At 37.6% G+C, this 16,926-nt stretch overlaps 1 protein-coding gene across 1 annotated transcript in view; it reads right to left on the bottom strand.

Annotated features, from left to right (window-relative positions):
- LOC105100345 (usherin) overlaps positions 1-16,926 on the bottom strand; it is a 370,866-nt gene that overhangs the window by 339,715 nt on the left and 14,225 nt on the right. The gene's annotated exons all lie outside the window — the stretch shown is intronic.

Genomic DNA, 16,926 nt, shown 5'->3' with positions numbered 1-16,926 from the left:
GATTTCCAAATCATAGCTGAAGTAAGTGTTGTAATTGCGACTGTTCTGTCTACTTAACAAGAAATATATTAACGGAGACTTTAGGAAGGATCATGTCAAACCAGAGACTGAGTTCACATTCACTGAATGGTCTCTGGTGTCTTATTTAACCTCTTTCGCCTTCACTCAAGGAGTTACTTTGTGTGTCTATGTGTATCATGAAGTTCCTTTGCTAATTTCTTCCCCTGTGAAAAACAGGCAATACTTCTCTCATCACACTTAGATTCTTCAGCTTTGTGCTTTGGTAGAGAAGTTAACCAAATTGTGTTTCACAGAAAACTCCTCAGATTCTTAAAGAAAGATGCTGGAGAGAAACGAGATCACCTTTCAGGCTATTTATCAAAGTGCTCACATTTTCCATCTCCAGGCAGGTGAAACAATAATCAACACTGAGAAAGGAGAGCGGCAAAACAGAAAACAGAAAATAGAAGAAGAAAGCTGATGTTTGGCTCTCACCAATGTTGAATCGCAGGTAGAAAGCTTTGGATGGCTTGCAAATCACACTTCTAAAAAATATGCTGTACTTTCTGAGCTGAGGTTGCATCTCTTTCCTATTTCCAGTGGAGATCTTGCTCATAATGCTGTGTCTCAGAGACACAGCATTATGAGCAAGTTTGTCAAACCATCAGGATAATTTTCCCTAAATACAGGTTGGTATTATCTCCTTCAGTAAGAAGAGCAGTGAAAATAATGCCATTTGCAGCAACATGGATGGACCTGGAGAATGTCATTCTAAATGAAATAAGCCAGAAAAAGAAAGAAAAATACCATATGATATCACTTATATGTGGAATCTTAAGAAAAAAGACCAATGAACTTATTTACAAAACAGAAACAGACTCACAGACATAGAAAACAAACCTATGCTTACCAGGGTGGTAAGGGACAAATTGGGAGTTTGAGATTTGCAGATACTAATTACTATATATAAAATAGATAAACAAGAAGTTTATACTGTATAGCACAGGGAACTATATTTAATATCTTGTAGTAACTTACGGTGAAAGAGAACATGAAAATGAATATATGTATGTACATGTATGATTGAAGCATTATGCTGTAAACCAGAAATTGACACAACATTGTAAACTGACTGGACTTCAATAAAACCATATATACAAAGGTAAAAAATAGAGAATAACTACCTTAGCTCATCTCAAATAATCTCTTTGAAACATATGTCGGTACAGAAAATTTCTTAAAGTAATCGTCATATTTACTTAACCTCAGGTGTAAAAAGGAAAGCTATTTCAATGGTCAGACAATATATGTTGTCATCCACCCCACTCCACTACAAAGGAAAACTGAAACAGAATTAACCCTTTTTTTTTTAAGAGTCAGATAGTAAGTATATTTTGATTTAAAATACACAATAGGTCAGGGGAAATTTCATTTTGGTCAGAACAATCCAGAGGAAAATGTCTGATTTTTAGTATCCTCCTACCAAAACAAAGATGGCTTTAACTGATTAAAAAAAAAAAAAAAAAAAAGAGCCCTGGGATGATTTCACATTCTCTCTCCTCTTGTCAGGTGACAATTAGCGTGGGGGAGGGGAAGAGGGTGGTCAACCACGTGGCCTCCACTAAATCAGAAGACTGTCAAAGCCATCCCATTATCTGGGACACATGGTTGATCCCTTTTGTTTCACAGTATGGAGGGTTTACCAGGATGGATTAAAGTTGATGCTTATAAAAAGTTCTGCTATTACCAAAGAATAACTATATTCTCTCCAAGACGAGGCAAGGTGGCCTTTCTTGGCTGTATCGCTAGACCATTGAGTGCTTGGCCAGATGGCCTCACTGTAAGTGTCTGAGTCACACTTAGATTATATACTCTCCAGAGAGAAAAAAAAAAAGGAGTACGACTATGACAACATATCATCAAGAAGTTTTTTTTATCAGCTTTCCTTCTATATGCTTCTGTGAAAGGGGCTACAGAATAGAACTGATCTTTACAAAGTTTCTGATTTAAGAGAAGATTAGCGCTAGACGGACCCTAACAACAATAACACACAGGTTAATACATACAGCCGACTGCCTGCCTACAGGCCCGGTGGACCAGGGCATTGATAAGATCCGGACCTCTCCGTGCAAGAAGATAGGACATCTACATTTAATTAAAGACAAAGGGGAAAAAAAGGATGACCATTGAAAGTGCATTTTAGCATCATATTAAAAAGAATACTGAAAAATATACCGACTGACATAGTTCTAAAGGAATCCCAGAGAGAACAATAAAGCACACATTCTGTATCCACAGAAACCCCAGTAAGAGGAGTAAGAGGGGTGGGGCAGTCTCCTTGATGCTACCTGGGGTGTTTAAGATAAAGAGGTATCTCCTGACAGTGCAAACTTTTAAGACTGGTTTGGGTATAAACCTCCTTCTCTGGGAGACATCACAGAGGAGTCTTTTTTCTCTTTGAATTTGAGACTGTTCCTACCTCTGCTCAGGCCAGATGACCTCTCTCCAATTCCCTTTTGGCCACAAAACTCTGTGAAATCAGAAAATGGTCCCAACCATGTCAGGAAACCTGCCAGTCTCTTTTGATAATGGAAGAGGGTGAGCTGAAAAAACATTCAATAAGCATAAAGCAAGCATTATTGATGTCTTAAAAGTGTTAGTATCCCATGAAACACAGGAGCCTTAGTATCTGGATTAAAATCATTGGCACCAGCAGGACCAGAGCTCTCACATGCTAAGCGATAATGCATTTTGCATTAATGCTTAACATTGAGAAACCCTGACGTGCCACACCAAGGGAGTTTAAAGTCAAGTCAGTGCATTCCCTTTGAATTGCAGCCCTGTGGACCCTGGCGGGTGCAGAAAGCCCAGGCTGGAAGAGCCAAGCAAGAACCTGATTTAAGGAAAGGCAGCACATCACAGGAGGAAGTTTAAGGGCCCGGGGGCATATGGTTCCAAACTGTGTGCTCTGAGGATTTCCACCCAGCCCAGGGGAAGAGCCTTATCCTGGAGACTGGCAATTTTAAAAGTCCCTCACAGTGATTTGAGGAACTCCTGGAATGCAGAGGGTGTGTCCTTTAACCTCTTCACTTGTCCTATTTTCCAGCAGTCATTACAATGGTTTACCAAAGGTGGACACTAGATGTTTGACCAAAAAATAAAGACTTTTCATCCTCTTGGGTCCACCAGACTGTCTTCCCCCCTGTAAAAGAAGCCCACTCCCACCTTATAGTAGGGAAGAAGAAATCTGACTCCACGTTAGATCTGTTCCTTTGGCTCTAACCCTGTGCTCCGTTCTCTGCGCTTAGTCATGCAGGTTCTGCACCTTTTACAAAAGAATGTTGCCTGGAGCCTGAAATATGCAGAATAACCCATCCTCAAGGCTCTGACCTTTAAGGGTGTAACACTTTTCCCATTCATATAAAGATAAACAATTGCAGAGTAGAAAATAACTCTTGTTTTGCTGGAAGTTTACAGGCACATCATGACCCCACTACCTGGAGAGCTGCAAGAACAAAGCATTCTGACACCAAGAACTTTACAACAACCAACCACACCCTCTCCCCTTTTTAGTATAAAAGGAGCCTCAATTCTGACATGGGGAAAATGGTTCTCTGGGATATTAGTTTTCCATCTTCTTAGTCTGCTGGTTTTCTGAATTAAGTTGTTATTCCTTGCCCTAACACCTAGTCTCCCGATTTACTAGCCTTTAGGAGGCAAGCAGAACGAATCTGGACTCAGTAACAGCCCCACCCTTGCCAGGGAGCCAGCAAAGCAACAGACATGGTTTCTTTTGACCAACAGATGATTTCCAACCCCTTCTTTTCTGTGCTCTAACCTCAAAGTTTCAAAGGGGCTGAAGAGAAATATTAATAATTGGAGGAAGCTCAACAACCTAAGAGAAAATCATTGTGGGGTTGACACCAGCTGTGCAAGCTTTTGTGCCTCTAATAAAACTGTCTGCTGAGAAGCAGGAAAAGAAGGGCTTTGATGTTGAAATTTTATGATGAACTCCTCCGATGAAACGTAGACAAGTATAAATGCTCGGCCTGGAAACCAAGCCTGAGACATGGGGCAAAATGGCATCCTTTTCAAAGCCCAACACATTTTGGAGAAGAAAAAGGGACTCTGTTTCTATTTACATCCTTGAGCAGACTCCTCCACCCCACCCCCAGCTGCCAACCAAGGTGTTTGGCTGGCATCCACTGTAATCTGTTCTCCTTCATTATGTTAATCTGTGGGCGGAAAGATTTCTGTCATCTTTGAATCACTTGTACAGCAATGGTAAACACCTTGGCCTGTCTGTAATTGGACAGGTGTCTGCATTGATGTCACCCAGCTTTTAATTCAATTAAAGAACTGGCTGCTCTGTTCTCATTACCCACTCATTTCCACTGCACTTTTGAGTCTGGCGGTGAAATCTGCACACAGCCATCGCCTACCCTGAGTCCAGAGTCTGTGGTCCCCGTGCAAAGATCACGCATAATATTTCAAACGAACTCCAGCAATCCAAGTGTCTTTTCATGTTAGCAAAGGCATTCCGAATAATACAGAGAATTTGTTGTCCCTCTCTTTTTTTTTACTTTTAAATTCTATATTGTCTAAACGGTGTCTTCTACTTACTGGCCAGTAATTAGGGGCCATCCAGCAAAAAGAAAAGCAGTTTCTGGCTTCCCCTCCCCAGGGCTTTCCTCTAGCTCCAGAGAACTCATCAGAGTACAATGCTCTTATTTATTTCCTGGCATTTCACATTTGGATCAAGAAGGTGAGGGTGGGCAAAAGCAAGGCATTTATTAAGAGAGCCATCTGGTATGGGATTCCACACAGGCAGAGCGGAGGCTGCTACCTGGAGACACAGGGGAAGAACCCACTTTTAAAAGAAAATCAGCCAAGGGAAGGAGCACAGAAGAGAAGGGGACTTTTCTGGCTCAAGATTCTGTTACAGTGGTGAGAAATGCAATTTTTAAGTGTCCTACATCCCAGGATGAGTTCTGAGTGGCAAACCAACCCAGTGGATGGATGGAAGAGAGTAAATCGGTCCAGTATGCCGTGCTTTCTGTCCACTTAAAGGAACCTTGGAAAATAAAGTTCTAACACAGACATTTTGACATGGTGACCTCATGAAACTGAATAATGACATTTGTTAAATATGCATGAAAATTTAATGGTCTCACAGAGATTGGGGAACACACCCAGGATGCTTCTCCTTTGGTTGTTAGTAACCGCCAAAGGTGGCATTTATTGTTGTTGTGTTTGGGTCATATTTTAAATAACAATAAGGATTTATAAGATTTATAAAATGAAAGTCAATTTTCATTTTAACCAAAAGGTGGAACAGAAAATGCTCATACCCCAAACATAACGTAATCCTTTGGAAACTCTAACGCTAACATTTTACTTTAATTTCCTGTGAAATAGACTTTCTGACCTTGTTTAAAACTTCTATAAGGAAGCATCTCAGATCAAAGACTAAACAGATTTTGACGCTTACAAATAGGAAAAGCAGTTTTTTAAAAATTTTAAAAATTAAATACAGGGTCTAATCCCAGTCTTAGAGAATGGTTTAAATAGTGATTTTAACTGATCTCAAAGCATTACCCAGCTAAGAGTCTCTCAGTAGGCTTATATCTAATGTCAAATTTTTAATCAGTGCCTTCATGGAAAGAACCACATAGTCTCTGCAATTTTCATTCTAATTCTATAGTTGGTCTGAAGCCACATCCACCTGTGTTAACTCTTTATCTAACATAAAGAGCTGACACTGAAACCATCAGAACTCTCCAAGAAAACATCGGACTTGACTCAGCAGGGAGGCAGGCAAGGAGACCGGAGGAAAAAGAATAAAGTGAGAAATGAAAGTCATTCCTTATTAATCAGTGTCCTACATCCCCTGCGAAAAGCCTCCGATAGTGCAGTCCCATCGTACAGAGGGCGCTGCTCTTGGGCAGAGTGCAAAAGTCATGCAAGTCCAGCAGCAGAGCTGAGGTTGGACCTGGGTCCAAGATCACTGCTCTTCTCATTAGACCTAAGCTCCAGTTCTGGCAGAAGAAAAAAGATGTGTTGAAGAAATATTACTAAGAATAATAGTACACTTATAGCAAATACTTAATGTAAATATATTTTTAAAATGTGTTAATAGGGTCAAAGTTATTACTAAAACCTACTGCATACAAAGTATAATCATTATCCCCCAAAATAAGCGAGTATATATGTCCATAATATTCCCTTATATAAACAACTGATTCATAAGAGTCTTTATCAGTGTATATGTGTTTATGTGTGTTATTGGCTACAACACTACATATGTGTGTGTGTATATGTATATGTGTGTGTGTGTGTGTGTGTGTGTGTGTATATATATATATATATATAAAATTATGATTAGTTCCAAACACAATACAAATATAAAATGATCATGAAAGTTAGAAAACAGAAAACTTGAGGTGACTGTTCCATTTCTTTACCAAATCTGATTGGTAACCTTGAAGTATTTATATCCAGTACTACAGCATTGCTGACATGCCTAATTGATTATTGCTGTTCAGCAAAATTGATATATTACCACCATTTTTAACCATCATACATAATGTTACCAAAAAGAAATCCAAATCCTGCGCTGCAAATTCTTACTGCATAAAATAAAATGAGTTAACTTGTAAAAATCCCTATCTGAAGCTTTCACAATGTACAAGGAGTTCATTATGTATTCAGGAGAGTTAGACAAAGCTATTAACTCATCAACACTGCATTACCTGATGAAATTCTTTTACATTAGCTAAGCAGGAACATTACATCATTTCTATTTTTACTATTTAAGTCATGGGCCATATTTTTGCCTCGTGAATTTTTTCAGACAAATTTCTTTCAAGATTTACATTTAAAGAAATAGTTTGTAATAAACTACAAATATGGAATATTAATTTATGAAGTACTATAAACAATGGCAACGATTTGCTCAAAATTCATCTTTTAATACCATCTAAATGAATTTTTAAAATTTACTTCTAATGTTTGCCTATTGTGACAAAGACCACTAAATACCTTCTCATTGTATAGTCTCTTCTTCTACAGTAAAATAACAAGATATTTTTAGCTTGGCACATGGTCACTTTGAATAAGGACAACATTTTCCAGCATTTCCTATAGATAGGTATAGCCATGTGGCTAAGTTCTAATCATAGAATGTAACCAAAGGTGAAGGAATAACTTCCAAAATATGTCATGAATATGAAAGTCCACATTCTTCTTCAACCATTCCTCCTTCCTGCTGGATGGAAAGCAGACTGGATGGCTGGTGCTCAAGCAGCCATTCTGGGACATGAGGGAGAAGTACTGACAGCATAACAAAAAGGTGAAGTGTGTGGGTCCCTGAAACTGAGACTATCCACTCCTACATTGACCAATGGTGAACCTCAAGCCAGAGAGAGAAAAAGGTAATTTCACTAGTCACTGTTATTTTGGGTTCTCTGTCTTTGGAGAAAAATTAATTAAAAATGAAAAACTCATCTCTACTTTTTTTTTTCCCATAAACATTCATTTTTTTGACATAATATTATACTTTAGACAAAGTGCTGCCTGTTATATATATTTTACTATCATTTTAAAAATTAGGGGGAAAAAAAGCAAATTGCCAAGGTAGGATCTAGCACTAGCCTGGAACACAGTAGACCATGTTTTTGTTTTTAATAAATGAATATTTTCTGCTCTGTGACATTATCAGCTTTGCAGCAGTATTGGCTTCCATTATTTTTGATTGCAAATATATAGTGCTTGAGTTCCATTATGAAGTCTTAAGTTCTGGAACTAATCTTTAGATTCTATTTATCTTAACGACATTTTCTCCCATTGGGAATATGTATATTAAGTTTCAAATATATATATATAAGTTGTGGTAGTTCTACACATTAGTTCATAAAATTAGCCCTGCTAAGACTCATCAGAAGCAGTAGTTCAAAACTCAATCCAGCAGGATAAAACAATAGTAACACTATGTGAACTCCAGAGTTAGTAGCAAAAAGCTGCATTGGTTTTTTTATCCATTCCTGCATTCCTTCATTCCTTAAAAAAAAAGTGTACTGATTGCCTACCTTGTGCCAAGTTACTGAACAAGACTTAGAATAAATATAAAACATGACACTCACCCTCTGGGAGCTTAATGTCTATTGCAGTAATAGCATGAGGCACAAAGAGCGTTCACAGGTAGTTTCAGCAACTGTAGAGTAAGATTTCTCAGTTGAATAGAAAAAAAAAATTGCATGGTATTAAGGTTTTTATTAAGAGCATCTATCTAAAGGCTTCTCAGGTACGTATAATAATTATATATAACATATACATAATATATGTGTATATATGTGCGTATACACACACATATACATAAAGAGTAGCGTGTTATTTACAGATTTACAGAAGGACTGATGGCTGGGTTTAAGTTCCAAAGTCAGGCATAAGGTAAAAATCACTTATGATTTACCAAGTCCCCTTGACAACTCCTTATATGGCCCATAAAGTGCTGTACATTTGATTCTGTGTATACCTCTAACTCTTCACTAATAAATGGTTCTCTAAGGTTCTGAGTTCTTCATTCTTTTTTATAGGCATCCCCACAATGTTTCACCTTTTTTGTCGATTGTTGGGAAACCCTAAAATTATTCACACATTCTTTCCTTCTAACGGATATTGAGAGTTTCAGGACTGGACTGCATTCTTTGCCAGTGAGATTATTTTCAAAGATTTTTCCACTCTTTTTTCATGCCTTCCTCACTTCTAAATTGTGTGATTAAATGTATGTAACTTAAATACACAGAGATGAGACTCCAGTATGAGATGACAATTATATTTCACATGTTGAATTGCACTGGTCTCTTTCTTCTCTGAACTTAACAGGCATTTTGTATTTCATATATAAACGGTGAACTCTCTGCCTTTCTAGTGGGTATCATGGCCTAGGGGATGAGAGGGACAGCAGGGCTGGTTAGAAATGCAGAATCTCACCATCTTCTCAGACCTACTGAATCAGAAATCTACAGTTTACCAAGATCCTATGTAATTCTCACATTCTTTTACTGGCAATTTTCAGAAGCGCTGCCCCTAAAGGTCAGAGGCCCGCCTTACATTGCCTCTGTTTCTTCAGCTGCCCTTGTGCTGTTCTGCCCACAAAGCTAATGTAGTTGGAACAAGGGGCAAGACCAAACAAAGCAGGCATAAATTCAAGCCCTGCAGATGAAAACCATCCCATCTCACCTGGCCACTCCTCTCACCCCAGTGGTTTTCAATATGTGGTCCATGGATGTCTGTAAGAGAACCCACTGGAACACTTGGTAAAGGCAGATTTCTTAACCCTAGCCCCCATATATAGGCTCTTAAGCATGGACCCCAAGAATTTATCTTTTATAAGCAATCCAGAGATCACCATATGACCCATAGAATTGAGAATCACTAGTTATTACTACTAGCTGTGGAAGAGACAGACAAATGAGAGATTCCCAGTATGGAACTCTTTTTTTTTTCAGACACAAGAAGATTAATGTCCACCGTATATGAGGACTGAAACAGTTTTTGTAGTAAAAGCTATATTATCAATTGCATTATAAATTCAAGCATCTTTCTTTTTTATTTTTTTACAAATTTAGATTTGAGTCATGTGAAAGATTATCAGTATTTGGTTCATCAGCTAAACTGTAGTAAGTAATAAATATGATTAATTATTATTATCTGAAAAAGGAATATAACTCCTAGAGTTTAGGACAATCTAATGCAATAACAAAACTGAGAAAATAGCTTCTGTGTACCAATTACATTTCTACACTATGCCAGGTGCTATATTAATTATGCTGATCATTAAGTTTACATGTTGAAGCATCTTAAGGAAAGAGAAAAACTGTACATGGGCACAGTCTTGAATCTGCTCACTCTTGACATAATTTCAAATCAAATTGTGAAGGGTCTTTCTGAGCAGCCCTGGATTTGAAGAGAAATGCCAGACCTGTCTCTCTGGGCAGCAGTTTCGCAAGTTAACGGGGCTGGAGGGAAAATCAGCAAATGCTACGCAGAGTTAATTGGAGCCCTTTGCAACAAGTCTGAAGATACACTGGAGTGTTAACTGCAGGGCTTTCTACCCTCAGGCTCCAGCTGAGAAAATGAACTCGCAAGAACTCCCTGCTCTGAACCCTGGCCTTCAGAGGGCAGAGAATCCAGACTGTGGGCCCAAAGGGGCCCATTTGTACCTGAGTGGGGCTGTTGACCCTTGGACTCTCCACGCCGCTGGGATTTATCTCATTTAATCCTCTGGTAGCCAAATTCATGAATGGTAAATATTCTGCCCTGCTCTCCCGTTCTCTTGGTTAATATTCATTTCTTTTTCCTTTGGCCTTCTGCATTTTGTAAGTCTGACCACAATTTCCCATTTCTTTCCAATGATCATTTCACTTGATTTTTGTAGTCCTATGATTTTCCTTAGCTAATTTAATCTACCTACTTTTAATAGTTCATCATTTTTATACAGCCATTTATCTTTTCCCCCCCCTACATTTGCAACTTGCAGTCAGGAGGTAGAAGAATTTCTGGCTAAAACTGAGACTTCACCACTGATGTCAGACTCCTTCATTGAACAGTGTTTCCCAATGCTGACTTTACAACAGAAGTACCTGCAGACACTTAAAAAATTCCAATGCTCAGGCTACATTCTAAACCAAAAAGTCAGACTCTCTGCAGGTGAGACCTGGGCATCAGTATTTTTTTTTAATTGACGTATAGTCAGTTACAGTGTGTCAATCTCTGGTGTACAGTATAATGTCCCAGTCATGCATATATATATATATATATATATATATACATATATTCATTTTCATATTCTTTTCATGAGAGGTTATTACAAGATATCAAATATAGTTTCCTGGGCTATACAGAAGAAATTTGTTTTTTACCTATTTTTTAGAAAAATACCGTATGATATCACACTTATGTGGAATCTAAATAAAGAAAAAAGAAAGGTGCTGACTTTGAGAGATTGCTTTTCAGCCATAAAAAATAATAAAATAATGCCATTTGCAGCAACAGGGATGGACCTAGAGATCGTCATTCTAAGTGAAGTAAGCCAGAAAGAGAAAGAAAAATACCATATGATATCACTCATATGGGGAATCTAAAAAAAAGGGGGTGGGGGAAAGACACTATGAACTCATCTACAAAACAGAAACAGACTCTCAGACATGGTAAATAATTTTATGGTTACCCAGGGAAAGGGGGTGGGAAAGGATAAATTTGGAAATTAAAGATTTGCAAATGTTAGCCACTATATACAAAAATAGATTAAAAATAAGTTTCTTCTATATAGTACAGGGAACTATATTTAATATCTTGTAATAACCTTTAATGAAAAAGAGTATTAAAACAAATCAATATTTTAAAAAAAGAGATTGCTATGAAGCTAATGCAATCTACCTTAATTGACCCCATCCTAAGCCCTGTGATTGTTTTTATGAACACCTAGTAAGTGCCCAGTAAAAGGATTTAATTTTCTTGAGTAAACACCCAGTCTGAAGATAAATTTAGGGACAGGGCAAGTAAACTGTGGAAGTGAGGGTAGGTGGGTAGGGGATGCATTTAATCAACAGGAAAAATATCTCATACTCAAAAGGAACAAAGAACATAGAATTCAAATTACAGAAGATGATCATGCTCTGGGGAGGATTTAATTCAGGAAACCCCTACAGCTTAAACATCATCAGTTTCACGCTATTAATAAGATCAAAAAGAACTTGGAATCCATTGAACAAGAGACAGAAGGTGAGTGGTCAACAACAGAGATGAAAATAGATAATCTTGAGAGGCAGGCAGAAATCAAGGTAAGCTGGATAAGGAAGAAATGCAAATCATATAAAAGACTGAAAAAGAACAAAAAAATCATCTCAGAAGATTCAAAGAGCGGAATCAATAGTGCAAAAATCAGAAAATGAAAAAGGAAACATTTTATGAAGAAATAATCTAGACTTCAGAGAGTGAACAGTATAAAGATAACAATGAATTCACTGACCATTTACTATGTGCCTATTTATGAGCAAAATATTCTATGTAGGTCATTCTTTTTTTATATTTGCAACAGTTTTATAACACAAAGAAGGTTTCTACCCCAGTTTATATACAAGAAATCTCCGATACAGTGATATGTTTTTAAATTTGCCTGAGATCATACAGCTAACAGGTGACATAACTGGGATAATAAACAATACTGAAAACTGCTACCAGAAGAAATGAGAATATATACATTAGCAAACTTTCTAAGCCAAAGAAAGACCCCAAATCTGAAGGAAAAAAGAGCTTGCTATGTAACAGCAATAAAAGTTATGAAAGGAAACCAACACATTTTATGATAACTTAATTGTTAAGGACCCTGTGTGAACCAATAAAGCTAAATCGCCGTGTGCATCCAGTATCAGCATTGTTTTACTCAAATAAATGCCACTCTTAACAACCAAAAAATTTAACATTAAAATCTCAACAAAGGTCACCTCAGAAATGCTAACGGGGGATTACTTTCAAGATCAACAGCAAAACTACTCACAATTTACTTTACCTATTTTCCTCTCTGTCGGTAACTTGTTATCTCAACACACTGGCAAAGCAGCTGCCAGCAACCCATTTCCACATTCTAACATCCCCACCAGATCCAGGTTCCTGGTTCTCTACTTTCACCTCCCCCCACCCTCCTCCCCATCCCTTACTTCCTAATACTCTTTAATCTTTACTGTGAAATTCTCTGACTTTGACTATTCAGCCTGGGTTTGGTGTCTCTCGAGTCATACTCCTCTCTCTCAAAATCTTGATTCTGCACAATAACAGTCCACCTGGCAATGCCAGAGTTCTCCATAATCTTAAAGATTCTCTCCTACGTATGTCCTTGTCTGTTCAGTTCACAACTGTGAGCAGCAGATACATCTTTAAAATCCCATGAGGGAAAGAAAGTTAAAGAATTCATAGTCCATGCAGGCAAGAAGAGAAATAAAAGAATAGCAAAAAAAAAAAAAGAACAAACTGGAAAGCATGAAATATGATCGCAGAAATAAGCACAACTGTATAGATTATATAAGCAAATGTGAGTGAGTTAAGGCCCCTACTAAAATATAGAGATTTTTAAATTGAATATAAAACCAAATCAAACTAGATTCTATTTACAGAGATACGCTTAAAGCAATGTGACTGTGAAGGTTAAAATATAATGAATGTAAAATGAGTAAGAAAAATACAAACAAAAAAGCAATTTCCAAAGAAACTGACAACTGACAAATCCAAGAAATTGACAAAATTGCAATAATTGAGAATTTCCCTTATTTTTTTTTAACAGATTGGGTACATAAAAATAAATAACAATTGGTCAGTGGTTCTCTAATTTTCTTCTCTCTGTACACCACCCACATGCTTGAAATAACCTCTAGTAATATCCAATACTTTACTGTACTGACTTTCAATCTCTTCTAAGCAAGATATCCTTCCAAGTCTTGGGCAAAGCTGGTGTAAGTTGAAAAGCCTCTCTGCACCCCAGTTTCTGGTTTGATTATACCCCAAATTTCAAATTACTAATTCAGAGAATGTGCATTATATATATTATCAATATGGTATGTCTAATATAAGCAAGTCTTAGTCTACCCTGAATGGAGAGTATGCTTTTTTTCCCCCAAATTACCCACAGAAAACGAACAAATTTTTTTAAGATGTTATATTAACAACAGAAAATATTCTTTAAAATCTGCACATAAAATGCAAATCAGAATAAAAGACAAGTGAGAAACCAGGACGTTGCAGCACATTAGTCTAATATAAGTATAATATTCTTCATATGTAAAGAGGTATTTTAAATCAATGAGAAAAAAATGTGAATCTTCCAGTAAAAAAACTGATGATGAAACATGCTAGGTATGTCATAAAAGACGTACAAATTACCAGTAAACAATGAGAATACCTAATGTCTCCAGTACTCAAATAAACCAAATTAAAGCAATATACTGATATACTTCAAAAATTTACAAAGTTTCTTTTAAATGTAAAACTTGTCACTAGGATGAAATGAAATATGCAATCTTGCATTCTGCTTGCTAGTGGGATTACATTTTGTACAGCCTTTTGGGCATGTATTTGGCACCATAAAAATAACTATAGTTTGTTGAGAAATTACCGTATGTTAAGCATTGTGCTTCATGCTTTCAAAACATCTCATAGCTAACATTTATACAGTGCAATCCATGAGTCAACTGCTGCTCTACATACACATGGATTCATTTTATCCTCACAGCTATCCTATGAGATGGGTAGTTATTTCATTCTCATTTTATTTATAGGGAATCAGAGGCACAGAGATGTTAATTAATTTGTCCAAGGTTACCCAGCTGAAAAGTATTAGAATATCATCTCACTTAATATTTCTAATATTCTTCTGAAGTAACTATTATTCTCCTATTTTAAAGATGAAGACACTAACGAAAGATCCAGGAGGATACATAATTTCCCCAAAGGCACACGGAAGGTTGGTAGCAGAGGTATGTATCCATGTCTACTTGACTTCAAAGTCCAAGACTGTATAATGACTTTAAAAGACTTTGACCTAGCTGATCCATTTCAAGGGATTTATCCTACTATCACTGTCAGGCCTTCCTCCAAAGATTTACATGCAGACTTAAAAAAATCCTACTGATTGTAAGAGCAAAAGTTGGAGACCCTCTAATTGCTCTGTGGGATGGATTCATGATGGGGGTAATGAAAAAGAAGAGTGTCACAGCTGTCCAGGGAAGACAGCAGTGGTTCATCTTGAACAGTAGATAAGGGAAGAGAGAGACGAATTTAACACGTAGTTTGGAAAATGGATGAATAAACATGGATATATGAGGTTTGAAGATATGAAAAGGTGAGAAAAAAATCTTATACTTGATTAACTGAGTGGCTGGAGGTGTCATTTATTGACAGTAGGAAGGCAGGAGGGGCAGGAGTTCAGGTTTGAAAATGGTTAAGTTGAGAGGTTATTTGATGTCTATTGGTGTACTAGAAATGTCAACTTTTCCAAATTCCTGTTGGATACACACATTTGCAAGTCTGGGCAGGATGTGTATTTAGGAGTCAACAGTGTGTGCATGGTACTGAATGTGGTGGGAACTGATGAGCTTTCTGGAGCAAGGCTGCAGGAAAAAAGAAAGAGGCAAAAGGTCCTGGGTCTAGACCCTAAGGTTCTCCGAAAGGCAGTCAAGCTTCAGAAGGAGCGGGCAAAGGACACAGAAAAGAGGAGCGAGAACCAGAAGAGTCAGAAGTAAAATATACTGAGAAATGGTGAGGAACCCCACTGCTTTCGAGCAGGGACACCAGGATTACAAAGTGCTCTTTGGATACTTAAACATGGATGCTGGTGTTCTCGGCAAGGCATGAGAGCAGAAGTCAGACCCAATGAAGAAAGGGGGACAACACCATAGGTGCTTCTTGGTAGAAATAAGCCTGGGAAGGGGAGAGAGGAAGCAACAGCTGGAAAGAATGTTAGACAAAAAAAGATTGTTATAATTGGCTTGGGTTTGTTCGTGTTTAACAGTGGCACTTGACAGAGTTTGAGTGATTTTGGGCAGAATCCAGCTGGGCAGTGGCTCTTAAATTTGGGTAGGCACCAGCATCACATGAAGAGGGCTTGTTAAAACAGGGATGACGGAGCTCCGCCCCCACAGCTTCTGATTCAGCAGGGAGGGCGGGCTGGAGAATCTGCATTAATTAGGAGGTCCCAGGTGAGGCTGTGGATGCAGGTCCTAGGACCCACACTTCATGAACTACTCGGGGAGACAGAAGTGAAAAATGTTAAGTGAGAGGAAGAGAGACCACCAGTAACATCTCTGAAAAGACAGGAAGAGTCGGGATCCAGAGGACTTTTAAAGATTTTATTTTTGATAGGATAAGGGAAGCTCTGTAAAAACAGGAAGAAAAGGAGAGAAAAGTGAAAAACAGAAATGAAAATAAGAACCATGGCAAATGCCTATTACATGCCAAAAACATTTTAAAATATTTTAGTATTCATTAATTCACTTAACCCCTAAAAACAACTCTATCGGTTAAAAAAATGCAATTAATGCATATATTTGGTAGTAAGAAAGTGACAGAAATTCTCTATGATAGATTCTGGAGGTTTTGTTTGCTTGTTTTGGTGTCTGAGATGATCTAATATAGAGGACCATCAGCTGAGTAGAATAAGGACAGCAGGTTAGACTTTAGATAGTTTGGAAAAATAAAAAATATTTAATGAGGAGAAAGGGAGAAGGAACTTACTACAGAAACATGGTAGAACTGGTGTCATTACTGAGTGTCCATCTGAAAATGGGGAGAATTTTTAGTGACAAACTGCTTAGTGTTTTCCAGCCCACTTAGCTGCCATGTGCGTCCTGGGGAAATCAGATTGGGTTTATATTGTGTGGGTAAAATAGGGAATGAAGGACGTGAAACATATCAGGGTTTGTTTTTTTTTTAAACTGGTTGTATCTTTGGGCTGTAGATTCTAAGGAATCTAAAAAAGGAAGTAAAAGCTGAGGGGGTTGACAATAGAGGTGTTGGAAAGACAATTAAGGCTGCTCTAAAATCCATATGATTTTTCAAGTTATAAAAGTCTCTGACGGAGGAAAAAAATTTTTTTCTATTAAATGTGTTGATGCATTATACTTTTTTTGGCCAAAGGCTTAAACTTGACTTTCCATTTAAATGGGCTTTAACATTTCATGAGGCTGAAAACCGCTGTCTTGCTACACGTGCACAAAGTCAAGAACAGGACCTGTGCGTGAGTGTATCCCACACGGTTCTGCCCAGCATGCGTGCTGCACTGTGCGAAATTGATTCCCTGGTTTGCCAGTCAGACTGCTGGCACTTTAATCCTCCTCTACCTTGACATAATCAGGTTTAATCAACAATTTTACAATA

The sequence above is a fragment of the Camelus dromedarius genome, chromosome 21 (genome assembly GCF_036321535.1).
Source record: "Camelus dromedarius isolate mCamDro1 chromosome 21, mCamDro1.pat, whole genome shotgun sequence".
Taxonomy (NCBI): domain Eukaryota; kingdom Metazoa; phylum Chordata; class Mammalia; order Artiodactyla; family Camelidae; genus Camelus; species Camelus dromedarius.
The sequence above is the reverse complement of the archived record's forward strand: the minus strand, read 5'-3'. Positions and strand labels throughout refer to the sequence as shown.